This window comes from Oncorhynchus mykiss, chromosome 25 (genome assembly GCF_057628025.1).
Source record: "Oncorhynchus mykiss isolate SJ-2025 chromosome 25, ASM5762802v1, whole genome shotgun sequence".
Classification (NCBI taxonomy): Eukaryota; Metazoa; Chordata; class Actinopteri; order Salmoniformes; family Salmonidae; genus Oncorhynchus; species Oncorhynchus mykiss.
In genome coordinates this window covers 31,221,554-31,248,539 of record NC_143046.1, presented here as the reverse complement: position 1 = coordinate 31,248,539, position 26,986 = coordinate 31,221,554, and the positions used below count along the sequence as shown (strand labels likewise).

General features: G+C 40.9%; 17 non-coding genes across 17 annotated transcripts; all 17 read right to left on the bottom strand.

Moving 5' to 3' along the window:
• Nucleotides 1–1,626: 1,626 nt before the first annotated feature.
• trnaa-agc (transfer RNA alanine (anticodon AGC)) lies at nt 1,627–1,699 on the bottom strand. The gene has a single exon. It is a non-coding gene; the product is annotated as a tRNA-Ala (tRNA).
• A 543-nt stretch (nt 1,700–2,242) lies between these two features.
• Nucleotides 2,243–2,315, bottom strand: trnaa-agc (transfer RNA alanine (anticodon AGC)). Its single transcript has one exon. It is a non-coding gene; the product is annotated as a tRNA-Ala (tRNA).
• A 2,181-nt stretch (nt 2,316–4,496) lies between these two features.
• Nucleotides 4,497–4,569, bottom strand: trnaa-agc (transfer RNA alanine (anticodon AGC)). The gene has a single exon. It is a non-coding gene; the product is annotated as a tRNA-Ala (tRNA).
• A 2,028-nt stretch (nt 4,570–6,597) lies between these two features.
• On the bottom strand, nt 6,598–6,670 carry trnaa-agc (transfer RNA alanine (anticodon AGC)). The gene has a single exon. It is a non-coding gene; the product is annotated as a tRNA-Ala (tRNA).
• A 231-nt stretch (nt 6,671–6,901) lies between these two features.
• trnaa-agc (transfer RNA alanine (anticodon AGC)) lies at nt 6,902–6,974 on the bottom strand. Its single transcript has one exon. It is a non-coding gene; the product is annotated as a tRNA-Ala (tRNA).
• A 239-nt stretch (nt 6,975–7,213) lies between these two features.
• Nucleotides 7,214–7,286, bottom strand: trnaa-agc (transfer RNA alanine (anticodon AGC)). Its single transcript has one exon. It is a non-coding gene; the product is annotated as a tRNA-Ala (tRNA).
• A 2,338-nt stretch (nt 7,287–9,624) lies between these two features.
• trnaa-agc (transfer RNA alanine (anticodon AGC)) lies at nt 9,625–9,697 on the bottom strand. Its single transcript has one exon. It is a non-coding gene; the product is annotated as a tRNA-Ala (tRNA).
• Nucleotides 9,698–12,036: 2,339 nt separating this feature from the next.
• trnaa-agc (transfer RNA alanine (anticodon AGC)) lies at nt 12,037–12,109 on the bottom strand. Its single transcript has one exon. It is a non-coding gene; the product is annotated as a tRNA-Ala (tRNA).
• A 2,027-nt stretch (nt 12,110–14,136) lies between these two features.
• trnaa-agc (transfer RNA alanine (anticodon AGC)) lies at nt 14,137–14,209 on the bottom strand. The gene has a single exon. It is a non-coding gene; the product is annotated as a tRNA-Ala (tRNA).
• A 2,339-nt stretch (nt 14,210–16,548) lies between these two features.
• On the bottom strand, nt 16,549–16,621 carry trnaa-agc (transfer RNA alanine (anticodon AGC)). The gene has a single exon. It is a non-coding gene; the product is annotated as a tRNA-Ala (tRNA).
• A 231-nt stretch (nt 16,622–16,852) lies between these two features.
• trnaa-agc (transfer RNA alanine (anticodon AGC)) lies at nt 16,853–16,925 on the bottom strand. Its single transcript has one exon. It is a non-coding gene; the product is annotated as a tRNA-Ala (tRNA).
• A 239-nt stretch (nt 16,926–17,164) lies between these two features.
• On the bottom strand, nt 17,165–17,237 carry trnaa-agc (transfer RNA alanine (anticodon AGC)). The gene has a single exon. It is a non-coding gene; the product is annotated as a tRNA-Ala (tRNA).
• A 2,027-nt stretch (nt 17,238–19,264) lies between these two features.
• On the bottom strand, nt 19,265–19,337 carry trnaa-agc (transfer RNA alanine (anticodon AGC)). The gene has a single exon. It is a non-coding gene; the product is annotated as a tRNA-Ala (tRNA).
• Nucleotides 19,338–19,568: 231 nt separating this feature from the next.
• Nucleotides 19,569–19,641, bottom strand: trnaa-agc (transfer RNA alanine (anticodon AGC)). Its single transcript has one exon. It is a non-coding gene; the product is annotated as a tRNA-Ala (tRNA).
• Nucleotides 19,642–22,291: 2,650 nt separating this feature from the next.
• Nucleotides 22,292–22,364, bottom strand: trnaa-agc (transfer RNA alanine (anticodon AGC)). The gene has a single exon. It is a non-coding gene; the product is annotated as a tRNA-Ala (tRNA).
• Nucleotides 22,365–22,603: 239 nt separating this feature from the next.
• trnad-auc (transfer RNA aspartic acid (anticodon AUC)) lies at nt 22,604–22,676 on the bottom strand. Its single transcript has one exon. It is a non-coding gene; the product is annotated as a tRNA-Asp (tRNA).
• Nucleotides 22,677–25,000: 2,324 nt separating this feature from the next.
• On the bottom strand, nt 25,001–25,073 carry trnaa-agc (transfer RNA alanine (anticodon AGC)). The gene has a single exon. It is a non-coding gene; the product is annotated as a tRNA-Ala (tRNA).
• Between the last annotated feature and the right edge of the window lie 1,913 nt (nt 25,074–26,986).

The following is a 26,986-nucleotide window of genomic DNA, read 5'->3' as shown; positions in this document are numbered from 1 at the left end:
AGAGGACAGCCTTCCAGTAGAATAAATAAGAGTCACAGCTCCCAACATTTACTAACAAATGAACAGCTACTAAATCAAAGATCTGTCTCATAAACTACACATGTGCCTACATGTGATAACCAAAGGGGATTTTTGCATTACCCCAAGCGACCACATAATTTGTCCCTTTAATTGAAGTAATAATTCGGTGGTTTGGTGGGATTTCCTAAATTCCAGTGTGTTTTTGCTTGCCACAACAAAGTCAAAAGAGAGAATGAACTGGCACACAGACTAAGATATTAGGACCTGTTTAGTAGCAAACAGAAGGCTGTCCATCATATCGCAAAGCCATTATGACAAGGGCTCCTCCTCCCCTGTAGGATAAATAATAATAATTATGATTTATTCTATATAGCACTTTTCATTACACACAGAATCTCAAAGTAGCTTTAAAAACTAAAATAAACTCAAGGTGATCTGGTACATACTTGGCCGATGGCTTCCAAAGCTTCAGATGATAATAATAAGATGGAGAGTGATGGAGTCTGTAGTTAGAGAGGAGTTGAGGCAGTTCACTTCAGATACTTAGCTTCCACTTGTATGTGCTAGAGAACTGTGCTACATACCAATTATTTTCAATATGTATAAATATAGAGATAGAAATATATGTATGACTCCTGCTCTTTTTGTTTTACCTTTTAATAAATCACTTAAATGGGATCCCTCTTAATGGTTCATGAGTAATTTGGTATTGTTCGGCATGTTTAACGTTACCTGCCTAAGTACCTTAGATCGCAAGCCCATAATTAGTCAATATGGCTGACTGGCTAGCTACTAGTACTGCTAACTAGCCAGATAGCAACAAAGCATTGTTAGCTAGCTAATGTAACCATGAAGAATTGACATCTATCTTACATATTATTCATTTTAGGTCATTTTTGTCCTGTTTAGCTATCTGGCTAGCTAAATTGTTACGATTCACATATCTAGCTGATAATTGTGACGTCAAACGTTTGCTTTGTGTATATCTTGATTCGTCTATTGTTGCCATTGTCCTGGCTGGAAGGAGGTTCAGTGAATGGGGCTGTGAAGCGTGAGGTAATACAGTAGGGGGAGTGCGAGTGCTTCTTAAATGTATTGCTTTATGCATTCTCCTCACTCGCGTCCACACAAAAACGTACTCAAGAGAACGGAGTGGAGAATACAATCGGAGCATGAGTGTGGAGCATGGTAGTATGTTTGGAAAAACACCCCTAGAGTTTGAGAGCTACAAGCCCCCACTCACCCAATAATTTTTGAACTGTCCCTAAATTATCCTATTAAAACACTACATGGGAAATACGTCATGAACTCACAACAATTGAAAGTGCAGAGTATAAAACAGTACTTAGCCTAATATATTATGAACAGCCACGATAGCGTCGTCTACTGTTTGGTCTATTTTGAATCAATATTTCAACTCGCCACCACACTCTACCTTCCACTGGTGTTTCCCAACTGCAGTCCTCAGGTTGCCCCAGCAACACACATTCACATTTTAGAGCCAGACAAGCACGCTTGATTCAATTTGTTTACTAATCCTTCGATTAGTTAAATCAGTCCAGAGCTACAACAACAATGTGTGCTGATTGAACCAAACTAAATAGTTGGAGGATGCGGGCATCGATCCCGCTACCTCTCGCATGCTAAGCGAGCGCTCTACCATTTGAGCTAATCCCCCTGTGCCTCCAACAAGAAGTATGAAATCTCAATGACCGCACTGCCAAATCCCTCGTCCATAAGAAAGGATACTTTTTAACAAGTATGCTTGCTTCAGCTGTCTAAAAGTATTTTTCATGGTAGTTCAGTAAAGGTTGAAGTAGTGATAGGAGTAAGCCCAGTGGTGCAAATAGTTGTATTGTTATCCAGATCTACAACAACAATGTGTGCTGATTGAACCAAACTAAATAGTTGGAGGATGAAGGCATCGATCCCGCTACCTCTCGCATGCTAAGCGAGCGCTCTACCATTTGAGCCAATCCCCCTGTGCCTCCAACAAGAAGTATGAAATCTCAATGACCGCACTGCCAAATTCCTCGTCCATAAGAAAGGATACTTTTTAACAAGTATGCTTGCTTCAGCTGTCTAAAAGTATTTTTCATGGTGGTTCAGTAAAGGTTGAAGTAGTTATAGGAGTAAGCCCAGTGGTGGAAATAGTTGTATTGTTGGGTTAGTATCCAGAGCTACAACAACAATGTGTGCTGATTGAACCAAACTAAGTAGTTGGAGGATGCGGGCATCGATCCCGCTACCTCTCGCATGCTAAGCGAGCGCTCTACCATTTGAGCTAATCCCCCTGTGCATCCAACAAGAAGTATGAAATCTCAATGACCACACTGCCAAATCCCTCGTCCATAAGTAAGGATACTTTTTAAAAAGTATGCTTGCTTCAGCTGTCTAAAAGTATTCTTCATGGTAGTTCAGTAAAGGTGGAAGTAGTGACTGCAGTAAGCCCAGTGGTGGAAATAGTTGTATTGTTGGGTTAGTGAGTTTTGGGTGTATGATAGCAGAAAAACCTGCGAGTCTGGAGTTCCCCCTGCTGGCTGTCTGTGGAATAACATTAGGATCAGTTGATCGTGGGGAAATGCATGTTAGTCGCCCGAAACATGGTCACTGTTTTCCTGTCTTTTGTCGTGCTTATGCTCACTGCGTCTCAGTGGATCGCTCCAAGGCCTTTCTACTGTAAGCAGAGGAGAGGACAGCCTTCCAGTAGAATAAATAAGAGTCACAGCTCCCAACATTTACTAACAAATGAACAGCTACTAAATCAAAGATCTGTCTCATAAACTACACATGTGCCTACATGTGATAACCAAAGGGGATTTTTGCATTACCCCAAGCGACCACATAATTTGTCCCTTTAATTGAAGTAATAATTCGGTGGTTTGGTGGGATTTCCTAAATTCCAGTGTGTTTTTGCTTGCCACAACAAAGTCAAAAGAGAGAATGAACTGGCACACAGACTAAGATATTAGGACCTGTTTAGTAGCAAACAGAAGGCTGTCCATCATATCGCAAAGCCATTATGACAAGGGCTCCTCCTCCCCTGTAGGATAAATAATAATAATTATGATTTATTCTATATAGCACTTTTCATTACACACAGAATCTCAAAGTAGCTTTAAAAACTAAAATAAACTCAAGGTGATCTGGTACATACTTGGCCGATGGCTTCCAAAGCTTCAGATGATAATAATAAGATGGAGAGTGATGGAGTCTGTAGTTAGAGAGGAGTTGAGGCAGTTCACTTCAGATACTTAGCTTCCACTTGTATGTGCTAGAGAACTGTGCTACATACCAATTATTTTCAATATGTATAAATATAGAGATAGAAATATATGTATGACTCCTGCTCTTTTTGTTTTACCTTTTAATAAATCACTTAAATGGGATCCCTCTTAATGGTTCATGAGTAATTTGGTATTGTTCGGCATGTTTAACGTTACCTGCCTAAGTACCTTAGATCGCAAGCACATAATTAGTCAATATGGCTAACTGGCTAGCTACTAGTACTGTTAACTAGCCAGATAGCAACAAAGCATTGTTAGCTAGCTAATGTAACCATGAAGAATTGACATCTATCTTACATATTATTCGTTTTAGGTCATTTTTGTCCTGTTTAGCTATCTGGCTAGCTAAATTGTTACGATTCACATATCTAGCTGATAATTGTGACGTCAAACGTTTGCTTTGTGTATATCTTGATTCGTCTATTGTTGCCATTGTCCTGGCTGGAAGGAGGTTCAGTGAATGGGGCTGTGAAGCGTGAGGTAATACAGTAGGGGGAGTGCGAGTGCTTCTTAAATGTATTGCTTTATGCATTCTCCTCACTCGCGTCCACACAAAAACGTACTCAAGAGAACGGAGTGGAGAATACAATCGGAGCATGAGTGTGGAGCATGGTAGTATGTTTGGAAAAACACCCCTAGAGTTTGAGAGCTACAAGCCCCCACTCACCCAATAATTTTTGAACTGTCCCTAAATGATCCTATTAAAACACTACATGGGAAATACGTCATGAACTCACAACAATTGAAAGTGCAGAGTATAAAACAGTACTTAGCCTAATATATTATGAACAGCCACGATAGCGTCGTCTACTGTTTGGTCTATTTTGAATCAATATTTCAACTCGCCACCACACTCTACCTTCCACTGGTGTTTCCCAACTGCAGTCCTCAGGTTGCCCCAGCAACACACATTCACATTTTAGAGCCAGACAAGCACGCTTGATTCAATTTGTTTACTAATCCTTCGATTAGTTAAATCAGTCCAGAGCTACAACAACAATGTGTGCTGATTGAAACAAACTAAATAGTTGGAGGATGCGGGCATCGATCCCGCAGTATTTTTCATGGTGGTTCAGTAAAGGTTGAAGTAGTTATAGGAGTAAGCCCAGTGGTGGAAATAGTTGTATTGTTGGGTTAGTATCCAGAGCTACAACAACAATGTGTGCTGATTGAACCAAACTAAGTAGTTGGAGGATGCGGGCATCGATCCCGCTACCTCTCGCATGCTAAGCGAGCGCTCTACCATTTGAGCTAATCCCCCTGTGCATCCAACAAGAAGTATGAAATCTCAATGACCACACTGCCAAATCCCTCGTCCATAAGTAAGGATACTTTTTAAAAAGTATGCTTGCTTCAGCTGTCTAAAAGTATTCTTCATGGTAGTTCAGTAAAGGTGGAAGTAGTGACTGCAGTAAGCCCAGTGGTGGAAATAGTTGTATTGTTGGGTTAGTGAGTTTTGGGTGTATGATAGCAGAAAAACCTGCAAGTCTGGAGTTCCCCCTGCTGGCTGTCTGTGGAATAACATTAGGATCAGTTGATCGTGGGGAAATGCATGTTAGTCGCCCGAAACATGGTCACTGTTTTCCTTTCTTTTGTCGTGCTTATGCTCACTGCGTCTCAGTGGATCGCTCCAAGGCCTTTCTACTGTAAGCAGAGGAGAGGACAGCCTTCCAGTAGAATAAATAAGAGTCACAGCTCCCAACATTTACTAACAAATGAACAGCTACTAAATCAAAGATCTGTCTCATAAACTACACATGTGCCTACATGTGATAACCAAAGGGGATTTTTGCATTACCCCAAGCGACCACATAATTTGTCCCTTTAATTGAAGTAATAATTCGGTGGTTTGGTGGGATTTCCTAAATTCCAGTGTGTTTTTGCTTGCCACAACAAAGTCAAAAGAGAGAATGAACTGGCACACAGACTAAGATATTAGGACCTGTTTAGTAGCAAACAGAAGGCTGTCCATCATATCGCAAAGCCATTATGACAAGGGCTCCTCCTCCCCTGTAGGATAAATAATAATAATTATGATTTATTCTATATAGCACTTTTCATTACACACAGAATCTCAAAGTAGCTTTAAAAACTAAAATAAACTCAAGGTGATCTGGTACATACTTGGCCGATGGCTTCCAAAGCTTCAGATGATAATAATAAGATGGAGAGTGATGGAGTCTGTAGTTAGAGAGGAGTTGAGGCAGTTCACTTCAGATACTTAGCTTCCACTTGTATGTGCTAGAGAACTGTGCTACATACCAATTATTTTCAATATGTATAAATATAGAGATAGAAATATATGTATGACTCCTGCTCTTTTTGTTTTACCTTTTAATAAATCACTTAAATGGGATCCCTCTTAATGGTTCATGAGTAATTTGGTATTGTTCGGCATGTTTAACGTTACCTGCCTAAGTACCTTAGATCGCAAGCCCATAATTAGTCAATATGGCTGACTGGCTAGCTACTAGTACTGTTAACTAGCCAGATAGCAACAAAGCATTGTTAGCTAGCTAATGTAACCATGAAGAATTGACATCTATCTTACATATTATTCGTTTTAGGTCATTTTTGTCCTGTTTAGCTATCTGGCTAGCTAAATTGTTACGATTCACATATCTAGCTGATAATTGTGACGTCAAACGTTTGCTTTGTGTATATCTTGATTCGTCTATTGTTGCCATTGTCCTGGCTGGAAGGAGGTTCAGTGAATGGGGCTGTGAAGCGTGAGGTAATACAGTAGGGGGAGTGCGAGTGCTTCTTAAATGTATTGCTTTATGCATTCTCCTCACTCGCGTCCACACAAAAACGTACTCAAGAGAACGGAGTGGAGAATACAATCGGAGCATGAGTGTGGAGCATGGTAGTATGTTTGGAAAAACACCCCTAGAGTTTGAGAGCTACAAGCCCCCACTCACCCAATAATTTTTGAACTGTCCCTAAATGATCCTATTAAAACACTACATGGGAAATACGTCATGAACTCACAACAATTGAAAGTGCAGAGTATAAAACAGTACTTAGCCTAATATATTATGAACAGCCACGATAGCGTCGTCTACTGTTTGGTCTATTTTGAATCAATATTTCAACTCGCCACCACACTCTACCTTCCACTGGTGTTTCCCAACTGCAGTCCTCAGGTTGCCCCAGACATTGCCCCACACATTCACATTTTAGAGCCAGACAAGCACGCTTGATTCAATTTGTTTACTAATCCTTCGATTAGTTAAATCAGTCCAGAGCTACAACAACAATGTGTGCTGATTGAACCAAACTAAATAGTTGGAGGATGCGGGCATCGATCCCGCTACCTCTCGCATGCTAAGCGAGCGCTCTACCATTTGAGCTAATCCCCCTGTGCCTCCAACAAGAAGTATGAAATCTCAATGACCGCACTGCCAAATCCCTCGTCCATAAGAAAGGATACTTTTTAACAAGTATGCTTGCTTCAGCTGTCTAAAAGTATTTTTCATGGTAGTTCAGTAAAGGTTGAAGTAGTGATAGGAGTAAGCCCAGTGGTGGAAATAGTTGTATTGTTATCCAGATCTACAACAACAATGTGTGCTGATTGAACCAAACTAAATAGTTGGAGGATGCGGGCATCGATCCCGCTACCTCTCGCATGCTAAGCGAGCGCTCTACCATTTGAGCCAATCCCCCTGTGCCTCCAACAAGAAGTATGAAATCTCAATGACCGCACTGCCAAATTCCTCGTCCATAAGAAAGGATACTTTTTAACAAGTATGCTTGCTTCAGCTGTCTAAAAGTATTTTTCATGGTAGTTCAGTAAAGGTTTAAGTAGTTATAGGAGTAAGCCCAGTGGTGGAAATAGTTGTATTGTTGGGTTAGTATCCAGAGCTACAACAACAATGTGTGCTGATTGAACCAAACTAAGTAGTTGGAGGATGCGGGCATCGATCCCGCTACCTCTCGCATGCTAAGCGAGCGCTCTACCATTTGAGCTAATCCCCCTGTGCATCCAACAAGAAGTATGAAATCTCAATGACCACACTGCCAAATCCCTCGTCCATAAGTAAGGATACTTTTTAAAAAGTATGCTTGCTTCAGCTGTCTAAAAGTATTCTTCATGGTAGTTCAGTAAAGGTGGAAGTAGTGACTGCAGTAAGCCCAGTGGTGGAAATAGTTGTATTGTTGGGTTAGTGAGTTTTGGGTGTATGATAGCAGAAAAACCTGCGAGTCTGGAGTTCCCCCTGCTGGCTGTCTGTGGAATAACATTAGGATCAGTTGATCGTGGGGAAATGCATGTTAGTCGCCCGAAACATGGTCACTGTTTTCCTGTCTTTTGTCGTGCTTATGCTCACTGCGTCTCAGTGGATCGCTCCAAGGCCTTTCTACTGTAAGCAGAGGAGAGGACAGCCTTCCAGTAGAATAAATAAGAGTCACAGCTCCCAACATTTACTAACAAATGAACAGCTACTAAATCAAAGATCTGTCTCATAAACTACACATGTGCCTACATGTGATAACCAAAGGGGATTTTTGCATTACCCCAAGCGACCACATAATTTGTCCCTTTAATTGAAGTAATAATTCGGTGGTTTGGTGGGATTTCCTAAATTCCAGTGTGTTTCTGCTTGCCACAACAAAGTCAAAAGAGAGAATGAACTGGCACACAGACTAAGATATTAGGACCTGTTTAGTAGCAAACAGAAGGCTGTCCATCATATCGCAAAGCCATTATGACAAGGGCTCCTCCTCCCCTGTAGGATAAATAATAATAATTATGATTTATTCTATATAGCACTTTTCATTACACACAGAATCTCAAAGTAGCTTTAAAAACTAAAATAAACTCAAGGTGATCTGGTACATACTTGGCCGATGGCTTCCAAAGCTTCAGATGATAATAATAAGATGGAGAGTGATGGAGTCTGTAGTTAGAGAGGAGTTGAGGCAGTTCACTTCAGATACTTAGCTTCCACTTGTATGTGCTAGAGAACTGTGCTACATACCAATTATTTTCAATATGTATAAATATAGAGATAGAAATATATGTATGACTCCTGCTCTTTTTGTTTTACCTTTTAATAAATCACTTAAATGGGATCCCTCTTAATGGTTCATGAGTAATTTGGTATTGTTCGGCATGTTTAACGTTACCTGCCTAAGTACCTTAGATCGCAAGCCCATAATTAGTCAATATGGCTGACTGGCTAGCTACTAGTACTTTTAACTAGCCAGATAGCAACAAAGCATTGTTAGCTAGCTAATGTAACCATGAAGAATTGACATCTATCTTACATATTATTCATTTTAGGTCATTTTTGTCCTGTTTAGCTATCTGGCTAGCTAAATTGTTACGATTCACATATCTAGCTGATAATTGTGACGTCAAACGTTTGCTTTGTGTATATCTTGATTCGTCTATTGTTGCCATTGTCCTGGCTGGAAGGAGGTTCAGTGAATGGGGCTGTGAAGCGTGAGGTAATACAGTAGGGGGAGTGCGAGTGCTTCTTAAATGTATTGCTTTATGCATTCTCCTCACTCGCGTCCACACAAAAACGTACTTAAGAGAACGGAGTGGAGAATACATTCGGAGCATGAGTGTGGAGCATGGTAGTATGTTTGGAAAAACACCCCTAGAGTTTGAGAGCTACAAGCCCCCACTCACCCAATAATTTTTGAACTGTCCCTAAATGATCCTATTAAAACACTACATGGGAAATACGTCATGAACTCACAACAATTGAAAGTGCAGAGTATAAAACAGTACTTAGCCTAATATATTATGAACAGCCACGATAGCGTCGTCTACTGTTTGGTCTATTTTGAATCAATATTTCAACTCGCCACCACACTCTACGTATTTCCCACTGGTGTTTCCCAACTGCAGTCCTCAGGTTGCCCCAGCAACACACATTCACATTTTAGAGCCAGACAAGCACGCTTGATTCAATTTGTTTACTAATCCTTCGATTAGTTAAATCAGTCCAGAGCTACAACAACAATGTGTGCTGATTGAACCAAACTAAATAGTTGGAGGATGCAGGCATCGATCCCGCTACCTCTCGCATGCTAAGCGAGCGCTCTACCATTTGAGCCAATCCCCCTGTGCCTCCAACAAGAAGTATGAAATCTCAATGACCGCACTGCCAAATTCCTCGTCCATAAGAAAGGATACTTTTTAACAAGTATGCTTGCTTCAGCTGTCTAAAAGTATTTTTCATGGTAGTTCAGTAAAGGTTGAAGTAGTTATAGGAGTAAGCCCAGTGGTGGAAATAGTTGTATTGTTGGGTTAGTATCCAGAGCTACAACAACAATGTGTGCTGATTGAACCAAACTAAGTAGTTGGAGGATGCGGGCATCGATCCCGCTACCTCTCGCATGCTAAGCGAGCGCTCTACCATTTGAGCTAATCCCCCCGTGCATCCAACAAGAAGTATGAAATCTCAATGACCACACTGCCAAATCCCTCGTCCATAAGTAAGGATACTTTTTAAAAAGTATGCTTGCTTCAGCTGTCTAAAAGTATTCTTCATGGTAGTTCAGTAAAGGTGGAAGTAGTGACTGCAGTAAGCCCAGTGGTGGAAATAGTTGTATTGTTGGGTTAGTGAGTTTTGGATGTATGATAGCAGAAAAACCTGCGAGTCTGGAGTTCCCCCTGCTGGCTGTCTGTGGAATAACATTAGGATCAGTTGATCGTGGGGAAATGCATGTTAGTCGCCCGAAACATGGTCACTGTTTTCCTGTCTTTTGTCGTGCTTATGCTCACTGCGTCTCAGTGGATCGCTCCAAGGCCTTTCTACTGTAAGCAGAGGAGAGGACAGCCTTCCAGTAGAATAAATAAGAGTCACAGCTCCCAACATTTACTAACAAATGAACAGCTACTAAATCAAAGATCTGTCTCATAAACTACACATGTGCCTACATGTGATAACCAAAGGGGATTTTTGCATTACCCCAAGCGACCACATAATTTGTCCCTTTAATTGAAGTAATAATTCGGTGGTTTGGTGGGATTTCCTAAATTCCAGTGTGTTTCTGCTTGCCACAACAAAGTCAAAAGAGAGAATGAACTGGCACACAGACTAAGATATTAGGACCTGTTTAGTAGCAAACAGAAGGCTGTCCATCATATCGCAAAGCCATTATGACAAGGGCTCCTCCTCCCCTGTAGGATAAATAATAATAATTATGATTTATTCTATATAGCACTTTTCATTACACACAGAATCTCAAAGTAGCTTTAAAAACTCAAATAAACTCAAGGTGATCTGTTACATACTTGGCCGATGGCTTCCAAAGCTTCAGATGATAATAATAAGATGGAGAGTGATGGAGTCTGTAGTTAGAGAGGAGTTGAGGCAGTTCACTTCAGATACTTAGCTTGCACTTGTATGTGCTAGAGAACTGTGCTACATACCAATTATTTTCAATATGTATAAATATAGAGATAGAAATATATGTATGACTCCTGCTCTTTTTGTTTTACCTTTTAATAAATCACTTAAATGGGGATCCCTCTTAATGGTTCATGAGTAATTTGGTATTGTTCGGCATGTTTAACGTTACCTGCCTAAGTACCTTAGATCGCAAGCCCATAATTAGTCAATAGGGCTGACTGGCTAGCTACTAGTACTGTTAACTAGCCAGATAGCAACAAAGCATTGTTAGCTAGCTAATGTAACCATGAAGAATTGACATCTATCTTACATATTATTCGTTTTAGGTCATTTTTGTCCTGTTTAGCTATCTTGCTAGCTAAATTGTTACGATTCACATATCTAGCTGATAATTGTGATGTCAAACGTTTGCTTTGTGTATATCTTGATTCGTCTATTGTTGCCATTGTCCTGGCTGGAAGGAGGTTCAGTGAATGGGGCTGTGAAGCGTGAGGTAATACAGTAGGGGGAGTGCGAGTGCTTCTTAAATGTATTGCTTTATGCATTCTCCTCACTCGCGTCCACACAAAAACGTACTCAAGAGAACGGAGTGGAGAATACAATCGGAGCATGAGTGTGGAGCATGGTAGTATGTTTGGAAAAACACCCCTAGAGTTTGAGAGCTACAAGCCCCCACTCACCCAGTAATTTTTGAACTGTCCCTAAATTATCCTATTAAAACACTACATGGGAAATACGTCATGAACTCACAACAATTGAAAGTGCAGAGTATAAAACAGTACTTAGCCTAATATATTATGAACAGCCACGATAGCGTCGTCTACTGTTTGGTCTATTTTGAATCAATATTTCAACTCGCCACCACACTCTACGTATTTCCCACTGGTGTTTCCCAACTGCAGTCCTCAGGTTGCCCCAGCAACTCACATTCACATTTTAGAGCCAGACAAGCACGCTTGATTCAATTTGTTTACTAATCCTTCGATTAGTTAAATCAGTCCAGAGCTACAACAACAATGTGTGCTGATTGAACCAAACTAAATAGTTGGAGGATGCAGGCATCGATCCCGCTACCTCTCGCATGCTAAGCGAGCGCTCTACCATTTGAGCCAATCCCCCTGTGCCTCCAACAAGAAGTATGAAATCTCAATGACCGCACTGCCAAATTCCTCGTCCATAAGAAAGGATACTTTTTAACAAGTATGCTTGCTTCAGCTGTCTAAAAGTATTTTTCATGGTAGTTCAGTAAAGGTTGAAGTAGTTATAGGAGTAAGCCCAGTGGTGGAAATAGTTGTATTGTTGGGTTAGTATCCAGAGCTACAACAACAATGTGTGCTGATTGAACCAAACTAAGTAGTTGGAGGATGCGGGCATCGATCCCGCTACCTCTCGCATGCTAAGCGAGCGCTCTACCATTTGAGCTAATCCCCCCGTGCATCCAACAAGAAGTATGAAATCTCAATGACCACACTGCCAAATCCCTCGTCCATAAGTAAGGATACTTTTTAAAAAGTATGCTTGCTTCAGCTGTCTAAAAGTATTCTTCATGGTAGTTCAGTAAAGGTGGAAGTAGTGACTGCAGTAAGCCCAGTGGTGGAAATAGTTGTATTGTTGGGTTAGTGAGTTTTGGGTGTATGATAGCAGAAAAACCTGCGAGTCTGGAGTTCCCCCTGCTGGCTGTCTGTGGAATAACATTAGGATCAGTTGATCGTGGGGAAATGCATGTTAGTCGCCCGAAACATGGTCACTGTTTTCCTGTCTTTTGTCGTGCTTATGCTCACTGCGTCTCAGTGGATCGCTCCAAGGCCTTTCTACTGTAAGCAGAGGAGAGGACAGCCTTCCAGTAGAATAAATAAGAGTCACAGCTCCCAACATTTACTAACAAATGAACAGCTACTAAATCAAAGATCTGTCTCATAAACTACACATGTGCCTACATGTGATAACCAAAGGGGATTTTTGCATTACCCCAAGCGACCACATAATTTGTCCCTTTAATTGAAGTAATAATTTGGTGGTTTGGTGGGATTTCCTAAATTCCAGTGTGTTTCTGCTTGCCACAACAAAGTCAAAAGAGAGAATGAACTGGCACACAGACTAAGATATTAGGACCTGTTTAGTAGCAAACAGAAGGCTGTCCATCATATCGCAAAGCCATTATGACAAGGGCTCCTCCTCCCCTGTAGGATAAATAATAATAATTATGATTTATTCTATATAGCACTTTTCATTACACACAGAATCTCAAAGTAGCTTTAAAAACTCAAATAAACTCAAGGTGATCTGGTACATACTTGGCCGATGGCTTCCAAAGCTTCAGATGATAATAATAAGATGGAGAGTGATGGAGTCTGTAGTTAGAGAGGAGTTGAGGCAGTTCACTTCAGATACTTAGCTTGCACTTGTATGTGCTAGAGAACTGTGCTACATACCAATTATTTTCAATATGTATAAATATAGAGATAGAAATATATGTATGACTCCTGCTCTTTTTGTTTTACCTTTTAATAAATCACTTAAATGGGGATCCCTCTTAATGGTTCATGAGTAATTTGGTATTGTTCGGCATGTTTAACGTTACCTGCCTAAGTACCTTAGATCGCAAGCCCATAATTAGTCAATAGGGCTGACTGGCTAGCTACTAGTACTGTTAACTAGCCAGATAGCAACAAAGCATTGTTAGCTAGCTAATGTAACCATGAAGAATTGACATCTATCTTACATATTATTCGTTTTAGGTCATTTTTGTCCTGTTTAGCTATCTGGCTAGCTAAATTGTTACGATTCACATATCTAGCTGATAATTGTGACGTCAAACGTTTGCTTTGTGTATATCTTGATTCGTCTATTGTTGCCATTGTCCTGGCTGGAAGGAGGTTCAGTGAATGGGGCTGTGAAGCGTGAGGTAATACAGTAGGGGGAGTGCGAGTGCTTCTTAAATGTATTGCTTTATGCATTCTCCTCACTCGCGTCCACACAAAAACGTACTCAAGAGAACGGAGTGGAGAATACAATCGGAGCATGAGTGTGGAGCATGGTAGTATGTTTGGAAAAACACCCCTAGAGTTTGAGAGCTACAAGCCCCCACTCACCCAGTAATTTTTGAACTGTCCCTAAATGATCCTATTAAAACACTACATGGGAAATACGTCATGAACTCAAAACAATTGAAAGTGCAGAGTATAAAACAGTACTTAGCCTAATATATTATGAACAGCCACGATAGCGTCGTCTACTGTTTGGTCTATTTTGAATCAATATTTCAACTCGCCACCAAACTCTACGTATTTCCCACTGGTGTTTCCCAACTGCAGTCCTCAGGTTGCCCCAGCAACACACATTCACATTTTAGAGCCAGACAAGCACGCTTGATTCAATTTGTTTACCAATCCTTCGATTAGTTAAATCAGTCCAGAGCTACAACAACAATGTGTGCTGATTGAACCAAACTAAATAGTTGGAGGATGCGGGCATCGATCCCGCTACCTCTCGCATGCTAAGCGAGCGCTCTACCATTTGAGCCAATCCCCCTGTGCCTCCAACAAGAAGTATGAAATCTCAATGACCGCACTGCCAAATTCCTCGTCCATAAGAAAGGATACTTTTTAACAAGTATGCTTGCTTCAGCTGTCTAAAAGTATTTTTCATGGTAGTTCAGTAAAGGTTGAAGTAGTTATAGGAATAAGCCCAGTGGTGGAAATAGTTGTATTGTTGGGTTAGTATCCAGAGCTACAACAACAATGTGTGCTGATTGAACCAAACTAAGTAGTTGGAGGATGCGGGCATCGATCCCGCTACCTTTCGCATGCTAAGCGAGCGCTCTACCATTTGAGCTAATCCCCCTGTGCATCCAACAAGAAGTATGAAATCTCAATGACCACACTGCCAAATCCCTCGTCCATAAGTAAGGATACTTTTTAAAAAGTATGCTTGCTTCAGCTGTCTAAAAGTATTCTTCATGGTAGTTCAGTAAAGGTGGAAGTAGTGACTGCAGTAAGCCCAGTGGTGGAAATAGTTGTATTGTTGGGTTAGTGAGTTTTGGGTGTATGATAGCAGAAAAACCTGCGAGTCTGGAGTTCCCCCTGCTGGCTGTCTGTGGAATAACATTAGGATCAGTTGATCGTGGGGAAATGCATGTTAGTCGCCCGAAACATGGTCACTGTTTTCCTGTCTTTTGTCGTGCTTATGCTCACTGCGTCTCAGTGGATCGCTCCAAGGCCTTTCTACTGTACGCAGAGGAGAGGACAGCCTTCCAGTAGAATAAATAAGAGTCACAGCTCCCAACATTTACTAACAAATGAACAGCTACTAAATCAAAGATCTGTCTCATAAACTACACATGTGCCTACATGTGATAACCAAAGGGGATTTTTGCATTACCCCAAGCGACCACATAATTTGTCCCTTTAATTGAAGTAATAATTCGGTGGTTTGGTGGGATTTCCTAAATTCCAGTGTGTTTCTGCTTGCCACAACAAAGTCAAAAGAGAGAATGAACTGGCACACAGACTAAGATATTAGGACCTGTTTAGTAGCAAACAGAAGGCTGTCCATCATATCGCAAAGCCATTATGACAAGGGCTCCTCCTCCCCTGTAGGATAAATAATAATAATTATGATTTATTCTATATAGCACTTTTCATTACACACAGAATCTCAAAGTAGCTTTAAAAACTCAAATAAACTCAAGGTGATCTGGTACATACTTGGCCGATGGCTTCCAAAGCTTCAGATGATAATAATAAGATGGAGAGTGATGGAGTCTGTAGTTAGAGAGGAGTTGAGGCAGTTCACTTCAGATACTTAGCTTGCACTTGTATGTGCTAGAGAACTGTGCTACATACCAATTATTTTCAATATGTATAAATATAGAGATAGAAATATATGTATGACTCCTGCTCTTTTTGTTTTACCTTTTAATGAATCACTTAAATGGGGATCCCTCTTAATGGTTCATGAGTAATTTGGTATTGTTCGGCATGTTTAACATTACCTGCCTAAGTACCTTAGATCGCAAGCCCATAATTAGTCAATAGGGCTGACTGGCTAGCTACTAGTACTGTTAACTAGCCAGATAGCAACAAAGCATTGTTAGCTAGCTAATGTAACCATGAAGAATTGACATCTATCTTACATATTATTCGTTTTAGGTCATTTTTGTCCTGTTTAGCTATCTGGCTAGCTAAATTGTTACGATTCACATATCTAGCTGATAATTGTGACGTCAAACGTTTGCTTTGTGTATATCTTGATTCGTCTATTGTTGCCATTGTCCTGGCTGGAAGGAGGTTCAGTGAATGGGGCTGTGAAGCGTGAGGTAATACAGTAGGGGGAGTGCGAGTGCTTCTTAAATGTATTGCTTTATGCATTCTCCTCACTCGCGTCCACACAAAAACGTACTCAAGAGAACGGAGTGGAGAATACAATCGGAGCATGAGTGTGGAGCATGGTAGTATGTTTGGAAAAACACCCCTAGAGTTTGAGAGCTACAAGCCCCCACTCACCCAGTAATTTTTGAACTGTCCCTAAATTATCCTATTAAAACACTACATGGGAAATACGTCATGAACTCACAACAATTGAAAGTGCAGAGTATAAAACAGTACTTAGCCTAATATATTATGAACAGCCACGATAGCGTCGTCTACTGTTTGGTCTATTTTGAATCAATATTTCAACTCGCCACCACACTCTACGTATTTCCCACTGGTGTTTCCCAACTGCAGTCCTCAGGTTGCCCCAGCAACACACATTCACATTTTAGAGCCAGACAAGCACGCTTGATTCAATTTGTTTACTAATCCTTCGATTAGTTAAATCAGTCCAGAGCTACAACAACAATGTGTGCTGATTGAACCAAACTAAATAGTTGGAGGATGCGGGAATCGATCCCGCTACCTCTCGCATGCTAAGCGAGCGCTCTACCATTTGAGCTAATCCCCCTGTGCCTCCAACAAGAAGTATGAAATCTCAATGACCGCACTGCCAAATCCCTCGGACATAAGAAAGGATACTTTTTAACAAGTATGCTTGCTTCAGCTGTCTAAAAGTATTTTTCATGGTAGTTCAGTAAAGGTTGAAGTAGTGATAGGAGTAAGCCCAGTGGTGGAAATAGTTGTATTGTTATCCAGATCTACAACAACAATGTGTGCTGATTGAACCAAACTAAATAGTTGGAGGATGCGGGCATCGATCCCGCTACCTCTCGCATGCTAAGCGAGCGCTCTACCATTTGAGCCAATCCCCCTGTGCCTCCAACAAGAAGTATGAAATCTCAATGACAGCACTGCCAAATTCCTCGTCCATAAGAAAGGATACTTTTTAACAAGTATGCTTGCTTCAGCTGTCTAAAAGTATTTTTCATGGTAGTTCAGTAAAGGTTGAAGTAGTTATAGGAGTAAGCCCAGTGGTGGAAATAGTTGTATTGTTGGGTTAGTATCCAGAGCTACAACAACAATGTGTGCTGATTGAACCAAACTAAGTAGTTGGAGGATGCGGGCATCGATCCCGCTACCTCTCGCATGCTAAGCGAGCGCTCTACCATTTGAGCTAATCCCCCTGTGCATCCAACAAGAAGTATGAAATCTCAATGACCACACTGCCAAATCCCTCGTCCATAAGTAAGGATACTTTTTAAAAAGTATGCTTGCTTCAGCTGTCTAAAAGTATTCTTCATGGTAGTTCAGTAAAGGTGGAAGTAGTGACTGCAGTAAGCCCAGTGGTGGAAATAGTTGTATTGTTGGGTTAGTGAGTTTTGGGTGTATGATAGCAGAAAAACCTGCGAGTCTGGAGTTCCCCCTGCTGGCTGTCTGTGGAATAACATTAGGATCAGTTGATCGTGGGGAAATGCATGTTAGTCGCCCGAAACATGGTCACTGTTTTCCTGTCTTTTGTCGTGCTTATGCTCACTGCGTCTCAGTGGATCGCTCCAAGGCCTTTCTACTGTAAGCAGAGGAGAGGACAGCCTTCCAGTAGAATAAATAAGAGTCACAGCTCCCAACATTTACTAACAAATGAACAGCTACTAAATCAAAGATCTGTCTCATAAACTACACATGTGCCTACATGTGATAACCAAAGGGGATTTTTGCATTACCCCAAGCGACCACATAATTTGTCCCTTTAATTGAAGTAATAATTCGGTGGTTTGGTGGGATTTCCTAAATTCCAGTGTGTTTCTGCTTGCCACAACAAAGTCAAAAGAGAGAATGAACTGGCACACAGACTAAGATATTAGGACCTGTTTAGTAGCAAACAGAAGGCTGTCCATCATATCGCAAAGCCATTATGACAAGGGCTCCTCCTCCCCTGTAGGATAAATAATAATAATTATGATTTATTCTATATAGCACTTTTCATTACACACAGAATCTCAAAGTAGCTTTAAAAACTCAAATAAACTCAAGGTGATCTGGTACATACTTGGCCGATGGCTTCCAAAGCTTCAGATGATAATAATAAGATGGAGAGTGATGGAGTCTGTAGTTAGAGAGGAGTTGAGGCAGTTCACTTCAGATACTTAGCTTGCACTTGTATGTGCTAGAGAACTGTGCTACATACCAATTATTTTCAATATGTATAAATATAGAGATAGAAATATATGTATGACTCCTGCTCTTTTTGTTTTACCTTTTAATAAATCACTTAAATGGGGATCCCTCTTAATGGTTCATGAGTAATTTGGTATTGTTCGGCATGTTTAACGTTACCTGCCTAAGTACCTTAGATCGCAAGCCCATAATTAGTCAATAGGGCTGACTGGCTAGCTACTAGTACTGTTAACTAGCCAGATAGCAACAAAGCATTGTTAGCTAGCTAATGTAACCATGAAGAATTGACATCTATCTTACATATTATTCGTTTTAGGTCATTTTTGTCCTGTTTAGCTATCTGGCTAGCTAAATTGTTACGATTCACATATCTAGCTGATAATTGTGACGTCAAACGTTTGCTTTGTGTATATCTTGATTCGTCTATTGTTGCCATTGTCCTGGCTGGAAGGAGGTTCAGTGAATGGGGCTGTGAAGCGTGAGGTAATACAGTAGGGGGAGTGCGAGTGCTTCTTAAATGTATTGCTTAATGCATTCTCCTCACTCGCGTCCACACAAAAACGCACTCAAGAGAACGGAGTGGAGAATACAATCGGAGCATGAGTGTGGAGCATGGTAGTATGTTTGGAAAAACACCCCTAGAGTTTGAGAGCTACAAGCCCCCACTCACCCAGTAATTTTTGAACTGTCCCTAAATTATCCTATTAAAACACTACATGGGAAATACGTCATGAACTCACAACAATTGAAAGTGCAGAGTATAAAACAGTACTTAGCCTAATATATTATGAACAGCCACGATAGCGTCGTCTACTGTTTGGTCTATTTTGAATCAATATTTCAACTCGCCACCACACTCTACGTATTTCCCACTGGTGTTTCCCAACTGCAGTCCTCAGGTTGCCCCAGCAACACACATTCACATTTTAGAGCCAGACAAGCACGCTTGATTCAATTTGTTTACTAATCCTTCGATTAGTTAAATCAGTCAAGAGCTACAACAACAATGTGTGCTGATTGAACCAAACTAAATAGTTGGAGGATGCGGGCATCGATCCCGCTACCTCTCGCATGCTAAGCGAGCGCTCTACCATTTGAGCTAATCCCCCTGTGCCTCCAACAAGAAGTATGAAATCTCAATGACCGCACTGCCAAATCCCTCGTCCATAAGAAAGGATACTTTTTAACAAGTATGCTTGCTTCAGCTGTCTAAAAGTATTTTTCATGGTAGTTCAGTAAAGGTTGAAGTAGTGATAGGAGTAAGCCCAGTGGTGGAAATAGTTGTATTGTTATCCAGATCTACAACAACAATGTGTGCTGATTGAACCAAACTAAATAGTTGGAGGATGCGGGCATCGATCCCGCTACCTCTCGCATGCTAAGCGAGCGCTCTACCATTTGAGCCAATCCCCCTGTGCCTCCAACAAGAAGTATGAAATCTCAATGACCGCACTGCCAAATTCCTCGTCCATAAGAAAGGATACTTTTTAACAAGTATGCTTGCTTCAGCTGTCTAAAAGTATTTTTCATGGTAGTTCAGTAAAGGTTGAAGTAGTTATAGGAGTAAGCCCAGTGGTGGAAATAGTTGTATTGTTGGGTTAGTATCCAGAGCTACAACAACAATGTGTGCTGATTGAACCAAACTAAGTAGTTGGAGGATGCAGGCATCGATCCCGCTACCTCTCGCATGCTAAGCGAGCGCTCTACCATTTGAGCTAATCCCCCTGTGCATCCAACAAGAAGTATGAAATCTCAATGACCACACTGCCAAATCCCTCGTCCATAAGTAAGGATACTTTTTAAAAAGTATGCTTGCTTCAGCTGTCTAAAAGTATTCTTCATGGTAGTTCAGTAAAGGTGGAAGTAGTGACTGCAGTAAGCCCAGTGGTGGAAATAGTTGTATTGTTGGGTTAGTGAGTTTTGGGTGTATGATAGCAGAAAAACCTGCGAGTCTGGAGTTCCCCCTGCTGGCTGTCTGTGGAATAACATTAGGATCAGTTGATCGTGGGGAAATGCATGTTAGTCGCCCGAAACATGGTCACTGTTTTCCTGTCTTTTGTCGTGCTTATGCTCACTGCGTCTCAGTGGATCGCTCCAAGGCCTTTCTACTGTAAGCAGAGGAGAGGACAGCCTTCCAGTAGAATAAATAAGAGTCACAGCTCCCAACATTTACTAACAAATGAACAGCTACTAAATCAAAGATCTGTCTCATAAACTACACATGTGCCTACATGTGATAACCAAAGGGGATTTTTGCATTACCCCAAGCGACCACATAATTTGTCCCTTTAATTGAAGTAATAATTCGGTGGTTTGGTGGGATTTCCTAAATTCCAGTGTGTTTCTGCTTGCCACAACAAAGTCAAAAGAGAGAATGAACTGGCACACAGACTAAGATATTAGGACCTGTTTAGTAGCAAACAGAAGGCTGTCCATCATATCGCAAAGCCATTATGACAAGGGCTCCTCCTCCCCTGTAGGATAAATAATAATAATAATGATTTATTCTATATAGCACTTTTCATTACACACAGAATCTCAAAGTAGCTTTAAAAACTCAAATAAACTCAAGGTGATCTGGTACATACTTGGCCGATGGCTTCCAAAGCTTCAGATGATAATAATAAGATGGAGAGTGATGGAGTCTGTAGTTAGAGAGGAGTTGAGGCAGTTCACTTCAGATACTTAGCTTGACCTTGTATGTGCTAGAGAACTGTGCTACATACCAATTATTTTCAATATGTATAAATATAGAGATAGAAATATATGTATGACTCCTGCTCTTTTTGTTTTACCTTTTAATAAATCACTTAAATGGGGATCCCTCTTAATGGTTCATGAGTAATTTGGTATTGTTCGGCATGTTTAACGTTACCTGCCTAAGTACCTTAGATCGCAAGCCCATAATTAGTCAATATGGCTGACTGGCTAGCTACTAGTACTGTTAACTAGCCAGATAGCAACAAAGCATTGTTAGCTAGCTAATGTAACCATGAAGAATTGACATCTATCTTACATATTATTTGTTTTAGGTCATTTTTGTCCTGTTTAGCTATCTGGCTAGCTAAATTGTTACGATTCACATATCTAGCTGATAATTGTGACGTCAAACGTTTGCTTTGTGTATATCTTGATTCGTCTATTGTTGCCATTGTCCTGGCTGGAAGGAGGTTCAGTGAATGGGGCTGTGAAGCGTGAGGTAATACAGTAGGGGGAGTGCGAGTGCTTCTTAAATGTATTGCTTTATGCATTCTCCTCACTCGCGTCCACACAAAAACGTACTCAAGAGAACGGAGTGGAGAATACAATCGGAGCATGAGTGTGGAGCATGGTAGTATGTTTGGAAAAACACCCCTAGAGTTTGAGAGCTACAAGCCCCCACTCACCCAGTAATTTTTGAACTGTCCCTAAATTATCCTATTAAAACACTACATGGGAAATACGTCATGAACTCACAACAATTGAAAGTGCAGAGTATAAAACAGTACTTAGCCTAATATATTATGAACAGCCACGATAGCGTCGTCTACTGTTTGGTCTATTTTGAATCAATATTTCAACTCGCCACCACACTCTACGTATTTCCACTGGTGTTTCCCAACTGCAGTCCTCAGGTTGCCCCAGCAACACACATTCACATTTTAGAGCCAGACAAGCACGCTTGATTCAATTTGTTTACTAATCCTTCGATTAGTTAAATCAGTCCAGAGGTACAACAACAATGTGTGCTGATTGAACCAAACTAAATAGTTGGAGGATGCGGGCATCGATCCCGCTACCTCTCGCATGCTAAGTGAGCGCTCTACCATTTGAGCTAATCCCCCTGTGCCTCCAACAAGAAGTATGAAATCTCAATGACCGCACTGCCAAATCCCTCGTCCATAAGAAAGGATACTTTTTAACAAGTATGCTTGCTTCAGCTGTCTAAAAGTATTTTTCATGGTAGTTCAGTAAAGGTTGAAGTAGTGATAGGAGTAAGCCCAGTGGTGGAAATAGTTGTATTGTTGGGTTAGTATCCAGAGCTACAACAACAATGTGTGCTGATTGAACCAAACTAAATAGTTGGAGGATGCGGGCATCGATCCCGCTACCTCTCGCATGCTAAGCGAGCGCTCTACCATTTGAGCTAATCCCCCTGTGCCTCCAACAAGAAGTATGAAATCTCAATGACCGCACTGCCAAATCCCTCGTCCATAAGAAAGGATTTTTTTTAACAAGTATGCTTGCTTCAGCTGTCTAAAAGTATTTTTCATGGTAGTTCAGTAAAGGTTGAAGTAGTGATAGGAGTAAGCCCAGTGGTGGAAATAGTTGTATTGTTGGGTTAGTATCCAGAGCTACAACAACAATGTGTGCTGATTGAACCAAACTAAATACTTGGAGGATGCGGGCATCGATCCCGCTACCTCTCGCATGATAAGCGAGCGCTCTACCATTTGAGCTAATCCCCCTGTGCCTCCAAGAAGAAGTATGAAATCTCAATGACCGCACTGCCAAATCCCTCGTCCATAAGAAAGGATACTTTTTAACAAGTATGCTTGCTTCAGCTGTCTAAAAGTATTTTTCATGGTAGTTCAGTAAAGGTTGAAGTAGTGATAGGAGTAAGCCCAGTGGTGGAAATAGTTGTATTGTTGGGTTAGTATCCAGAGCTACAACAACAATGTGTGCTGATTGAACCAAACTAAATAGTTGGAGGATGCGGGCATCGATCCCGCTACCTCTCGCATGCTAAGCAAGTGCTCTACCATTTGAGCTAATCCCCCTGTGCATCCAACAAGAAGTATGAAATCTCAATGACCACACTGCCAAATCCCTCGTCCATAAGTAAGGATACTTTTTAAAAAGTATGCTTGCTTCAGCTGTCTAAAAGTATTCTTCATGGTAGTTCAGTAAAGGTGGAAGTAGTGACTGCAGTAAGCCCAGTGGTGGAAATAGTTGTATTGTTGGGTTAGTGAGTTTTGGGTGTATGATAGCAGAAAAACCTGCGAGTCTGGAGTTCCCCCTGCTGGCTGTCTGTGGAATAACATTAGGATCAGTTGATCGTGGGGAAATGCATGTTAGTCGCCCGAAACATGGTCACTGTTTTCCTGTCTTTTGTCGTGCTTATGCTCACTGCGTCTCAGTGGATCGCTCCAAGGCCTTTCTACTGTAAGCAGAGGAGAGGACAGCCTTCCAGTAGAATAAATAAGAGTCACAGCTCCCAACATTTACTAACAAATGAACAGCTACTAAATCAAAGATCTGTCTCATAAACTACACATGTGCCTACATGTGATAACCAAAGGGGATTTTTGCATTACCCCAAGCGACCACATAATTTGTCCCTTTAATTGAAGAAATAATTTGGTGGTTTGGTGGGATTTCCTAAATTCCAGTGTGTTTCTGCTTGCCACAACAAAGTCAAAAGAGAGAATGAACTGGCACACAGACTAAGATATTAGGACCTGTTTAGTAGCAAACAGAAGGCTGTCCATCATATCGCAAAGCCATTATGACAAGGGCTCCTCCTCCCCTGTAGGATAAATAATAATAATTATAATTTATTCTATATAGCACTTTTCATTACACACAGAATCTCAAAGTAGCTTTAAAAACTCAAATAAACTCAAGGTGATCTGGTACATACTTGGCCGATGGCTTCCAAAGCTTCAGATGATAATAATAAGATGGAGAGTGATGGAGTCTGTAGTTAGAGAGGAGTTGAGGCAGTTCACTTCAGATACTTAGCTTGCACTTGTATGTGCTAGAGAACTGTGCTACATACCAATTATTTTCAATATGTATAAATATAGAGATAGAAATATATGTATGACTCCTGCTCTTTTTGTTTTACCTTTTAATAAATCACTTAAATGGGGATCCCTCTTAATGGTTCATGAGTAATTTGGTATTGTTCGGCATGTTTAACGTTACCTGCCTAAGTACCTTAGATCGCAAGCCCATAATTAGTCAATAGGGCTGACTGGCTAGCTACTAGTACTGTTAACTAGCCAGATAGCAACAAAGCATTGTTAGCTAGCTAATGTAACCATGAAGAATTGACATCTATCTTACATATTATTCGTTTTAGGTCATTTTTGTCCTGTTTAGCTATCTGGCTAGCTAAATTGTTACGATTCACATATCTAGCTGATAATTGTGACGTCAAACGTTTGCTTTGTGTATATCTTGATTCGTCTATTGTTGCCATTGTCCTGGCTGGAAGGAGCTGTGAAGCGTGAGGTAATACAGTAGGGGGAGTGCGAGTGCTTCTTAAATGTATTGCTTTATGCATTCTCCTCACTCGCGTCCACACAAAAACGTACTCAAGAGAACGGAGTGGAGAATACAATCGGAGCATGAGTGTGGAGCATGGTAGTATGTTTGGAAAAACACCCCTAGAGTTTGAGAGCTACAAGCCCCCACTCACCCAGTAATTTTTGAACTGTCCCTAAATTATCCTATTAAAACACTACATGGGAAATACGTCATGAACTCACAACAATTGAAAGTGCAGAGTATAAAACAGTACTTAGCCTAATATATTATGAACAGCCACGATAGCGTCGTCTACTGTTTGGTCTATTTTGAATCAATATTTCAACTCGCCACCACACTCTACGTATTTCCCACTGGTGTTTCCCAACTGCAGTCCTCAGGTTGCCCCAGCAACACACATTCACATTTTAGAGCCAGACAAGCACGCTTGATTCAATTTGTTTACTAATCCTTCCATTAGTTAAATAAGTCCAGAGCTACAACAACAATGTGTGCTGATTGAACCAAACTAAATAGTTGGAGGATGCGGGCATCGATCCCGCTACCTCTCGCATGCTAAGCGAGCGCTCTACCATTTGAGCTAATCCCCCTGTGCCTCCAACAAGAAGTATGAAATCTCAATGACCGCACTGCCAAATCCCTCGTCCATAAGAAAGGATACTTTTTAACAAGTATGCTTGCTTCAGCTGTCTAAAAGTATTTTTCATGGTAGTTCAGTAAAGGTTGAAGTAGTGATAGGAGTAAGCCCAGTGGTGGAAATAGTTGTATTGTTGGGTTAGTATCCAGAGCTACAACAACAATGTGTGCTGATTGAACCAAACTAAATAGTTGGAGGATGCGGGCATCGATCCCGCTACCTCTCGCATGCTAAGCAAGTGCTCTACCATTTGAGCTAATCCCCCTGTGCATCCAACAAGAAGTATGAAATCTCAATGACCACACTGCCAAATCCCTCGTCCATAAGTAAGGATACTTTTAAAAAAGTATGCTTGCTTCAGCTGTCTAAAAGTATTTTTCATGGTAGTTCAGTAAAGGTGGAAGTAGTGACTGCAGTAAGCCCAGTGGTGGAAATAGTTGTATTGTTGGGTTAGTGAGTTTTGGGTGTATGATAGCAGAAAAACCTGCGAGTCTGGAGTTCCCCCTGCTGGCTGTCTGTGGAATAACATTAGGATCAGTTGATCGTGGGGAAATGCATGTTAGTCGCCTGAAACATGGTCACTGTTTTCCTGTCTTTTGTCGTGCTTATGCTCACTGCGTCTCAGTGGATCGCTCCAAGGCCTTTCTACTGTAAGCAGAGGAGAGGACAGCCTTCCAGTAGAATAAATAAGAGTCACAGCTCCCAACATTTACTAACAAATGAACAGCTACTAAATCAAAGATCTGTCTCATAAACTACACATGTGCCTACATGTGATAACCAAAGGGGATTTTTGCATTACCCCAAGCAACCACATAATTTGTCCCTTTAATTGAAGAAATAATTTGGTGGTTTGGTGGGATTTCCTAAATTCCAGTGTGTTTCTGCTTGCCACAACAAAGTCAAAAGAGAGAATGAACTGGCACACAGACTAAGATATTAGGACCTGTTTAGTAGCAAACAGAAGGCTGTCCATCATATCGCAAAGCCATTATGACAAGGGCTCCTCCTCCCCTGTAGGATAAATAATAATAATTATAATTTATTCTATATAGCACTTTTCATTACACACAGAATCTCAAAGTAGCTTTAAAAACTCAAATAAACTCAAGGTGATCTGGTACATACTTGGCCGATGGCTTCCAAAGCTTCAGATGATAATAATAAGATGGAGAGTGATGGAGTCTGTAGTTAGAGAGGAGTTGAGGCAGTTCACTTCAGATACTTAGCTTGCACTTGTATGTGCTAGAGAACTGTGCTACATACCAATTATTTTCAATATGTATAAATATAGAGATAGAAATATATGTATGACTCCTGCTCTTTTTGTTTTACCTTTTAATAAATCACTTAAATGGGGATCCCTCTTAATGGTTCATGAGTAATTTGGTATTGTTCGGCATGTTTAACGTTACCTGCCTAAGTACCTTAGATCGCAAGCCCATAATTAGTCAATAGGGCTGACTGGCTAGCTACTAGTACTGTTAACTAGCCAGATAGCAACAAAGCATTGTTAGCTAGCTAATGTAACCATGAAGAATTGACATCTATCTTACATATTATTCGTTTTAGGTCATTTTTGTCCTGTTTAGCTATCTGGCTAGCTAAATTGTTACGATTCACATATCTAGCTGATAATTGTGACGTCAAACGTTTGCTTTGTGTATATCTTGATTCGTCTATTGTTGCCATTGTCCTGGCTGGAAGGAGCTGTGAAGCGTGAGGTAATACAGTAGGGGGAGTGCGAGTGCTTCTTAAATGTATTGCTTAATGCATTCTCCTCACTTGCGTCCACACAAAAACGTACTCAAGAGAACGGAGTGGAGAATACAATCGGAGCATGAGTGTGGAGCATGGTAGTATGTT